An 11,631-nucleotide genomic window follows, 5' to 3' on the forward strand; every position below is an offset into this window, starting at 1 on the left:
ATCCTAATACGTTAAATCCAAGACACTGGGGGAGGGGGAAAACCACTTTTCATTTTGTGACGTTGAGGGCTTTCACTTAAGTTAATGTGAAACTCACCTTCTACTACATTTTAACAGCTGAAATAAAAAATACCCTGCAGAAAATTTAGCTTTTTTGGTTTGTTTTTCGATCACAACCAGCAGTACTCAGGGATCATTCCTGGCGGGCTTGGGGGATCATATGAGATGCCGGGTATTGAACCCATGTCAGCCCCGTGTAAGGTAAATACCCTCCCACTGTACTCTTCGGCCCCAGAAAATTTAGTTTTAAAGATCAGATGTTTTTCCTTGGGATACAAATAGTTTTTTTTCCAGTAAAAAATATTTTTAAAATTACGTTGTATACGTTTGTCTTAACCTTCCTGTGTGCCTTAAACCCAATGCAAAGTGCTTGTCCATCCCCCTAAGTCAAGAAATTATAAAGGAAAAGGGTTTTCACCTTTCAGTACATCCTACTTAAGGATACCCCACACCTGCTTTTGTCTGCCCTTCTGTACTTTCATCAAATCAAGTAGCTGCTGAATTTAAACAGCCAACCAAACAAAAATCTCTCCCTGCAAACAGTACCCCAAAGAGAGGACACATCTGTGTTATTTGCAAGTAAAATGTATTTTAAGACAAAATTATTATGAGATAGTGGAGGACATTTTATTATGATGGAAGGGTAAATCAGTCAGGAAGACATGATTATAAGCCCATATACCCATTAACAGAATCCTAAAATACATAAGACAAAACTTGAAATAATTAAAGGGAGAAATTCAATAAAATAGTTGTCAGTTTCACTAACCGCTTCAATATTGAAGAGGAGCATCAGGTAAAAGAGAAATAATAGAAGACAGGAGTATAATATGCCCAAGAGATCTAAAATATTTCTAGGGTACCCGATCCAGCTACATCAGACAATATGTTCTTTTCAAATGTATAGAGAATATTCTCCAGGCTAGCTCATGTCTATGGGACCATAGAACAACTTGAGAGGTATACAAAGATTGAAACAATGCAAAATATGTTCTCTATTCATAGTAAAATGAAATTAGAAATTATGAAAAAAAGGAAATCACGGCATTAAAAATTAAACGGGATTAATCAACAGACGACAAGTGGGTTGAAACCATCACAAGAGAAATTACAAACACTTGGGGGATTAAGCACAAACATAAGATCCAAAAACTTATACGACTTTTAGAAATCAGTGCTTAAAAAGGAAACTGATACAAATGCCCACAATAAGAAGGAAGGGGCTGGAGGGAGGGCGTGGAGAACTAAGTGCCTGCTTTGCATGTAAGAGGCCTGGATTCAGTTCACACACTGCCTGGTCCCTCACAGCACAATCCCCTGGCATCTGGAGTAATTCCACCAGTGCCCACCGGAAAAAAAAAATCATCAAAACAGAAATCCATCATAGTTTCTTAGAAAAAAGCAAAACAATCCCAAACCAATAGAATCACAAAGGCAAGAAAGGAGTGAAGTGAAGGTAGAAAAGCAAAGAAAAATAATTTTACTATGAAAAGATCAATAAAAGAGGCAAATAGACTTTAGCTAAACTGACCAAGACCAAAAGAGGCCCCATAACTAAAATCAGGAATAAATGAGGGTAGCATGACCAGTTTTCCATGATAAAAAGAATTACAAGGGGATACTGTGAACAATTGTATGCTAACAAATTAGGTCACGTCACAGTCCTCCCGTTGTTCATCGATTTGCTCGAGCGGGCCCAGTAACGTCTCCATTGGAGACTTTGTTGTTACTGTGTTTGGCATATCGAATACGTCACGGGGAGCTTGCCAGGCTCTGCCGTGCGGGCGAGATACTCTCGGTAGCTTGCCGGGCTCTCCGAGAGGGGCGGAGGAATTGAACTTGGGTCGGCCATGTTGGCTGCGTGCAAGGCAAACGCCCTACAATGGGCAAATTCTTAGACACAAGTACCAAGATGAAATTTGAGAAGAAATAGATAATCTGAATATACCAGGATCAGCAAAGCAGCTGAATGCATTGTCAAAACTCCAAAACAAAACAACAACAACAACAACAACAACAAAACCAAACTCAACTTTGCACAACAAAATTCTACAACTAATTGACCTCTCTGGTGTATTTATACAATATATAAAGAATTAATACCAGTACTTTGAATCTTCCAAAAATAGAAGCAGAGTGAACACTATATTACTTTGCCTGATACCAAAACCTAGCAAAAGATCACAGGAAAATTATATACTTAATATGAGTGAAATTATATGGTGTTTTTGAATATTAAACTAGTGATTACCAGAGGGAAGGGAGAAGTTGGGATGTGTAAATTGGACAGAGAGTATAATTGTAAGGTAAAGGGGTGAAATAGATACCTCGGTGGTGAACTTTTTTTTTCCGTTCACACCCAGAGATGCTCAGGGATTACTCCTGACTCTGCACTCAGGAAATACTCCTGGCGGTTTTCAGGGAACCATATGGGATGCCAGGGATCGGACCCAGGTTGGCCATGTGCAAGGCAAACGCCCTACCTGCTGTACTATCATTCCGGCCCCACTCAGTGGTGAACTTAATGAAATATATACCATGTTGATTTCAGTGATTCAGTTCAGTGAATCATGTTATAGAGTAACGTTTCAATAACAATAAATAGAAAGGATAATGACATGCTGTTATAAATATTGATGCAAAAATTTTTTTTATGGAGATCAGACCCAGGGATTCCATGAGAGGCAAGTACCACTGAACCACATTGCAGGGAGGCAGTTGCTTGGATTAAGTCTGTTCCTGCTCTATATTACTCCTGGGTCTGTGCTTAGGGGTTGTTTCAGGCGATGTCTGAGTTAGAACCAGTTATGTCTGAGCTATGTTTAAGCTATGTCTACCTTAACCCTTGTACTCTTTGTCCAGTCCTTGCTGCAGAAATTCCTAACAAGACCCTAGAAAATTGAATTCAGCAACATACAAAAGAAATTACATTGCACAACCAAGTATAATTTATCACAGGAAGACAAGGTTGGCATAACATAAGGACAACATATCATATTAAGAAAATAAAGCATCATAACCACACAATTAAACTGATGCAGGAAGAGCCTTTGAGAGACCTAGTCTCCTTTCATAATAAAAGCTCAACAAAATAGGAATAGAAGAAAACATTGTCAACTCGTTAAGTCATCTATGATAAATCCACATTGAATGTCAGGTTTACTGGGAAAAAAATCAAAACCTTTTGTCCATGAGATAAAGAACAGGACAAGAATTGTCCTTTCTCAGCCTGAGAAACTGTTCAGTAACATGGTTCATTTCAGGAACATGCTTTGCATGCCTGAGGCTTGGGGTTCAATTCTCAGCACCATGTGATTCCTCAAGCAGAAAACTGGAATTAGCCCCTGAGTACTATTAGATGTGGCCGTCCCCACCTCCCACTCCCACCTAAAAAAAAAGGAATGTCCATTTTCACTTACAATCCCGATCATCCTGTTGTTCATCGATTGCCTTGAGCAATTATAATTATAACAATTAACATTATAGCAATTAACATTATAACAGATTCATGAATGATATGATCTTTTTTGGAGAGAATATTGAGTGCCTCAAAATGCTATTAGAGTAAATGAATTCTATAAAGCTTGCAGGATACAGCATTAACATATAGAAGTCAATTATATTCCTAACCACTCGCAGTGAACAGTACAAAATTAAAATTAAGGAAAGTAATTCCATTTACATTAGCATAAATACTCAAGGACAATTTTATTTATTTATTTATTTTTCTTTTGGGATCACACCTGGCAATGCACAGGTGTTACTCCTGACTCTGCACTCAGGAATTACCCCTGGTGGTGCTCAGGACCATATGGGATGCTGGGAATCGAACCCAGGTTGGCGGCGTGCAAGGCAAACGCCCTATCTGCTGTTATCATTCTAGCCCCACTCAGGGACAAATTTGGCAAAATGTATGACACTGTAAATTATAAAAACAAGAAATTTAGGATGATTTAAACAAATGGAGGGATATTCCATGTATATGGATTGGAAGATTTAAGATTGAGATGACTATACTTTCCAAATTGATCTATAGATTAAAAGAATCTATAAAATTTCAGCAGACTTTTCATTAAGAAATGCAATGCTGAAATCAATATTAATTGCTGTCACTGTCACTGTCCTCCCATTGTTCATCTATTTGCTTGAGCGGGCCCAGTAATGTCTCCATCGTGAGACTTATTGTTACTGTGTTTGGCATATGGAGTACGCCACGGGGAGCTTGCCAGGCTTTGCCGTGCGGGCGAGAGATACTCTTGGTATCTTGCCAGGCTCTCTGAGAGGGGAAGAGGAATAGAACCCCGCTTGGCTGGGCCAGCTGCGCTCAAGGCAAACACCCTACCGTTGTGCTATTGTTCCAACCTATATTAATAGAGACTACAAATAGCAGAGAGGACTGGAAAGAGAGTGCAGGGGGCTAAGACGTTTGCCCTGCATGCAGCCATATGGTCCATGACCCTGGTTCAAATCCCCAGCACTATATTTGTTCCCATGACCACTGCTAATAGTCACTCCTGGGGAAAGAACCAGGAATAACCCCTGAATACTGTTGGGGGTGACCCCAAAAGAAAAGCAAACAAAAATGACTATCCCAGTAGTTAATAATGATGGACAAACAAAAGCAAAAATAAATAGAAACAATTTACATGAAGCTAAATGACTTCCATTTCTTTTTTTCACACTTTTTTCTTTTTCGTTTTCTTTTCTTTAATATCTTAATTTATTGTTTAATTGACTCACTGTGAGATACACCGTTATGAAGTTGTTCATGATTGGGTTTTAGTCATACAATGTTTCAACACTCTTCCCTTCACTGAACACTACCAGTATCCCCAATTTCCTCTCTACCCCTTCCCTCACCTGCCTCTGGTAGGCTTGTACTCTCTTTCCCTCCCTCCCTCCCTCCCTCCCTCCCTGTCTCCCTCCCTCCCTGTCTCTCCCTCCCTCCCTCCCTCCCTCCTCCCACCTTTTGGGCATTATAGTTTGCAATACAGATACTGAAAGGTCATCATGTATATCCCTTTACCTCCTCTCAGCACTCAGTTCTTGTCCAGAGTGATCATTTCCAACTATTATTGTCATAGTGGTCCCTTCTCTATCCTAACTGATCTCTGGCCCTCACATAACTTATGAAAAGCTTCCAATCATGGCCAGCCCCTGTTTTTTCTGTCCTTGGATATTGATCTCATACTATTCCACAAATCTAGGATAATCAGGACACTGTCATACTGGCACAAGTATGGACAAATAGGTCAGTAGAATTGAACAGAGTCCACAAGTCTTTCACTGAGGTGCAATTTATTTTTGGTGTTTCCAAACTGTTTGGGGACTTGGGGGCCACTCCTAGTGATTTTTTTGGCCACCAGAATGGTAGTTCAATGCAAGGACTCCAGAATACATGGTGTTTTCTCTTTCATTTTGTTTTTTTTTTTGGGCCACACCCAGCAGTGCTCAGGTATTTTTCCTGGCTCTGCACTTAAGAATCACTCCTGGCAGGACCTGCTGGGGATGGGAGATGTGGGCTGAAAGTAGACTATAGACCAAACATGATGGCCACTTAATACCTCCATTGCAAACCACAACACCCCAAAAGAGAGAGAGAGCAAGAGGAAATGCCCTGCCACAGAGGCAAGGTAGGGTGGAGGGGATGGGGCGGGGGTGGTGGGAGAGATGCTGGGACAGTTAGTGGTGGAGAATGGGCACTGGTGGAGGGATGGGTACTCGATCATTGTATGACTGAGATGCAAACATGAAAGTTTGTAAGCCTGTAACTGCACCTCATGGTGATTCACAAATTAAAAAAAAACAAAAGAATCACTCCTGGCAGGCTCCAAGGACCATATGGGGTGCTGAAGATAGCACAAGGCAGAGCTAGCACCCTACCTGCTGTCTTTTTGCTCTGACCCAGGAATGCAGGTCCTCTATTGGATTAGGTAATGGCTTCTCAGATCGGACAACAAAGAGAAAGACAGAAGGAGATCATCAACATTAACAGACATCAACATCAAAGACTTGTGTTGGTCAAAGAAAACCATAGGAAATGAAAAGGTAACTCGTAGAATGAGGAAAAGTATTTTTCAAATGATCTGATAAGGACTTACATCCAAAAATACATAAAGAACTGTTCATATAAACAAAAAGGACAATTAAGGAGCTGGAGCAATAGCACAGCGGGTAGGACATTTGCCTTGCACGCAACCCACCCGGGTTCAATTTCCAGCATCCCATATGGTCCCCGGGGCACTGCCCAAATCTTCTCAAAAAAAAATCCACCCCTCCTTGCAAAAAGAAACAAACAAACAAATGTTTTTAGAGACAATGTAAGTCAAAACTATAATAAGACACAATGTTACTACCCATTGGGATGACTATAATTTAAAAAGTACCAAATATGGGTGAGAATACAAACTGTAACTTTCCTACTGAAATCCTCAGACATTGTGAATGTGAATATAAAATGATGCAGTTATTTTGGGAAAGAGGCTGAGCAGTTTCCACAAGTTATAAAGTAACTATGACCCAGCAATTCTAAATATATGCTCAAAACACATGCACATGATAAGTTGTATATGAGTGTTCACAGAAATAACACCCAACGTGGAAAAAGTCCAAATGTTCATCAACTGATGAATAAAGGAACAAAATATGACAGAGCTGTATAATGGGATATTATTTGGCAGCAAAAAGATATGAAGTATTGATACGATCAACTACAGGATGAGCCTTAAGGATCTTGTTAAATGGAAGAAGCCATGGAAACACTGTGACCTATTTATTATATGGAGATATGTGAAATGTCAGTAAATGTGGGAAATATCCAGAAATCAGCAAATTAAAGATGAAGTTGTTGCCAGGAGCCTTTGGGAAGGCGAGGAAGTGGGGAGAATATGAAGGGAATACTGGAAAGTTGGAGTTTTGAGGGTAGTTATGAAAATATTCTAGAATGTGATACTGACTATCACTGTCCGACTCTGCCAATGGCTATACCAAACATCCGCCATATACTTTAAACTATAAACTTTAGAGTATGTGGAGTATATCTCAAAATAAAGGAAGTCAAGTATGTCCCTGATTACTAATTATTCTTCTCAGAATATTTTAAATTCAGCTCAGAAACATAGAAGAAAACATTTGAAAGGCACCAGCCTTATGAGTATTCCCAAATCATTATTTGTGGAGGGGGGGAGGGTAACAGGAAATAGGGAGCTTCAAATTTAAATATATATTCATATGGACTGGAGCGATAGCATAGCGGGTAAGGCGTTTGCCTTGCAAGCAGCCAACATGGCCGACCCGAGTTCGATTCCTCCACCCCTCTCGGAGAGCCCGGCAAGCTACCAAGAGGATCTCGCCCGCACGGCAAAGCCTGGCAAGCTCCCCGTGACGTATTCAATATGCCAAACACAGTAACAACAAAGTCTCCAATGGAGACGTTACTGGGCCCACTCGAGCAAATCGATGAACAATGGGAAGACCGTGACCGTGATATATTCATATATTTCATCTCTCTGTCTAGAGCAAGTATCTTAGGAGGTTGGACACCATCATACACATTTTATCTCATGCATTGTGACATAATTGTGGATTATGAATTGTGACATCAACCTACACCTCAAATTTGTATCCACCCACAGAAAAAAAATTTAGGGACCTAGTACTAATGAGGAAGGAACAGAAGGATCCTTCTAAGACCTCAGATTCTTTAGTTCTACCCACTGTATATGTAGTCCTATTTTATGTTTTTTTAAAAATTTTTATTAGTGAGATACTATGAGGTACAGTTGTAGACTTACAAATTTTGTGCTTGGGTTTCAATTATACAATTTGCTGTCTATGTTTAACCAACATTTCATGGATTCACTTACTTAGCAAGTATTTTGGGGGCACCAACTCTGCAGAGGGTGTTACTAGGCTTTGGGGATCTAGGGGAAATACCTTCATGGAACTTGGCATTTTCTGAAGTGAGACAACAGTCAAGTAAACTGAATAGATAATTTCCTATCAAGACCAGTTAAGAGGCTAATGGAATCAAGAACATTGGGGTATAGTAGGGTGCGACTTTAGGGGGACAAGGCCTTTGGAGATGAGGTGTTATTTGAGCAGAGACTTGAATGATGAGGAGACAAAGGAAGAAATGGGAGATTCCTCCCCATTCTGAATGAATCTGATCTGTTCTAGCAAAGAAAAAAAGAGGGGTCAGAGTGATAGTACACTTTGCCTTGACGTGGCCGACCCAGGTTTGATCCCCAGCATCCCATCTGGTCCCCCGTGCACCGCCAGGAGTAACTCCTGAGTGCAGAGCCAGGAGTAACCCCTGAGCATCGCTGGGTATGACCCAAAAAGGAAAAAAAAAGAAGATAGACCTGAGAGCTATAAGCATTGAGGGAAGGACAGGGAAGTAGGCCCAGGCCATATCCTAGGGAATTCTTCTACGTGGAATGGGAACTAGTCTAACTTGTTCTACCTGGAATGAGAAACACGAAGTAAGGACTCGGCCCCATTTGAGTAGATCACGTAACACTGAAACATTTCTGAAAGGTCATCCTGGCTTTCCTAAGGGAAAGAGATCCACGGAGGAAGGATGACGGGGCCAAAGAGCAGAGTGGTGGTTCATTGTGGCACTCCAGGGCAGACAGATGGTGGCCATATGCCCCCCTTAAAAATGGAGTGGGGTGTAAAGTGCAAAGACGGATCCAAGTTTTGGGAGCCCCAACGGTGCCCATTTTGAGGCCCTTTAGGAGAGAAATAAACCATATTTTGGAACTGAAATGAGGTAGGTCCTGAGTAAGCAAAATTCCTGGCAGCATAAACTTTATCAACTTCCGGGCGAATCCTCTTCTGATGGGGATGAGGTGGGGAGAAATCCAGATGTCAAACAGTGAGTGAGCAACAGTGATTCCATTAAGAGGAGAATGTGTTTGGGGAAGCGTCTGAAGAGAAGGGAAGAAAGTCAGGTTTGTTCATGGTACATTTGGGCTGCCCAGTAGGTAGCTTACTGGTACCTGGTGATGCCAGTATGCATTGGACAGGACCTAGCACTCAGGAAGGGGGCAGGGCTGGAAAAATCTATTGAAATCATCTCAATATTCAAGTCATCTCAATCATAGCTTGGGGAAGAGAGGGGAAGGCCCAGGACCCAGCCCTAAACCATTCTCAACATTTATAGTTCACGTAGAATGGTTCTGATTTCCATATAATAAAAATAGAAGCGTAAGGCTTGAAACATGGTTACATATACATCATACATTCTTTATGGGCATAATGTACAGCATCCATTATACAGTCATCACTCGTTCTCAAGCTGGTCTCTAATTATAAGGGTTTAGTACTGAGGAATATTAGAGAAATGTGTCCGTTTTATTTGAGGAGTTTGACTTTGTGTTTTATTTATAGTTTGGGAGCCACACCCGGCAATGCTCAGGGCTTACTCCTGGCTCGGCACTCAGGAATCACTCCTGGCGGTGCTCAGGGGACCATATGGGGTGTTGGGGATGGAACCTGGGTTGGCCTCATGTAAGGCAAATGTCTCATCCTCATGTAAGGCAAATGTACTGTCACTTGGGCCCCCTTTGTGCGAGGGGTTAGGGGAGTGGAGATGACTTTTTGCCTTTTTTAAAAATATTGAGCACTAGTAGTATCTACTTGGTGCTAAAGAAAAACAATTTTCCTCCCTAAATCTTCTCTGACATTTTGCTTGCCTACAATCTAATCTATGTCTTCACAGCTCACTTAGAAACAATGCCTTAACAACACAGAATTAGAATAATCACTTAGAGAAATTAGATCAAACTAAGACTTCAAATGCTGTCCTCCTATCTCAACTGAAGCATTTATCTAATTAGTTTTGTTTATATTTAAGCTGGTGCTTGATTGCCAGCGCGATAATTGTCTCTGCCCTTTTAAAGAATGTGGGAAAGGGAAGAATGGAAAGGCAGGAACGTGCTTCCAGCTCCATCTGCTACCAACAGTAATACTGGAACTGGGGTCTAACATACTGTGCTCCATACATGCAAGCTCTGCCTCAGTCATGTTTCTTCTTTGGAAACAGCAGCACAGAGGACAGGGGAAAGAGTACAGAGATTTAGGCACTTGGCTGACCCAGGTTCGGTCCCCGTCATTGCATGTTCCCCTGAGCAAAGCCAGGAGTGATCCCTGAGCACAGAGCCAGGAGTCAGTCCTGAGCGAGATGGGGTGTAGCTCCCAAGCTGAAAATAATAAAAATAAAAGAACAATACATAGAAATTAAATAGGACTCAGGTTCCATTGTGGAATATTGGATCTGAACACTGACACAGGAAAGGAATTTCATTGTTGTTATTCAGACTCATTAAACTCAGTTTCTTCCAGGAGGTCTTTCTGGAAGAAATGAACTGATCATTGAAGGCTGATGAAATTAAAAATATAGACTAATGGGGCTGGAGCAATAGCACAGCGAGTAGGGCATCTGCCTTGCATGTGGTCGACCAGGGTTCGATTTCCAGCATCCTATACAGTCCCCTGAGCAATTGCTGAGTGCAGAGACAGGAGTAATCCCTGTGTACCGCTGGGTGTGACCCAAAAAGCAAATAATAAATAAATAAATAAATATATACATAGATTTTTTTTTTCAAAGACAGAAAAGGGCTCTTCTGCCATATTTCACCACATGCTTGTTGTCATACCATTTCTTTAAATTTAATTCTTAAAATTCTTTAAATTTAATTCTTAAAATTAAAAATAAAGATTAAGTTTTTCAAACACAGAAAAGCTCTCTTCTACCACATTTCACCACATGCTGTCACAGGTTGTCACACCATTTCTTTTCAGTCCCCAAATTGGTTTTTAACCTTTTTGTTTGTTTGTTTTTGGGCCACACTCAGTGGTGCTTAGGGCTCACTCCTGGTGGGCTTTTGGGAGACCATGGTGGTTCTGGGGTCGAATGGTTCAGTCTTGTGCAAGGCAAGTGTCTAAACCCTGGTACTCTCTCTTTGGCTCCTCAGCTTTGTAAAAAAAAAAGCTTCACTCAGTGATTGTATACCAGTTTTTAGGAAAAACATTTGGCAAGAAGCCTGCGAGGTTCATGTGATTTAATGTGATATTTACAAACTAGAAAAAAAAGTTAATATTAGAAGCTGCACTGGAGGAAAGAAATCACACAAAAAATACAATGGGTGAGTGCAGAGCCAGGAGTAACCCCTGTGCATCGCCGGGTGTGACCCAAAAAGCAAAACAAAACAAAACAATGGGAATTACCATAATTAGAAAACATACCGTCTTCTGTAGTTCTAATTTCACATGGTGGTGATGGGTTATAAAGCAAATTTGATTGAGGAGTCAGATAACAAAAGGAAGGGCCATGGTTATAGTCGGGCATTTGCCTTGCATACAGCCTACCTGGGTTCGATTTCCGGCACTCAATATGGTCCCCCAAGTTCCCCCAGGAGAGATCCCTGAGCAGAGAGCCAGGAGTGAGCCCTGGGCACTGTCTGGTGTGGTCCCAAAATAAACCAAACCTCCTCCCCCTTCAAAAAATAAACAGAAAATGAAAAAAATTACTTTTAATCAGAACACCAGGAAATAGACACCTTCCTA

This window comes from Sorex fumeus, unplaced genomic scaffold (genome assembly GCF_029834395.1).
Source record: "Sorex fumeus unplaced genomic scaffold, SorFum_2.1 ptg000008l, whole genome shotgun sequence".
Classification (NCBI taxonomy): domain Eukaryota; kingdom Metazoa; phylum Chordata; class Mammalia; order Eulipotyphla; family Soricidae; genus Sorex; species Sorex fumeus.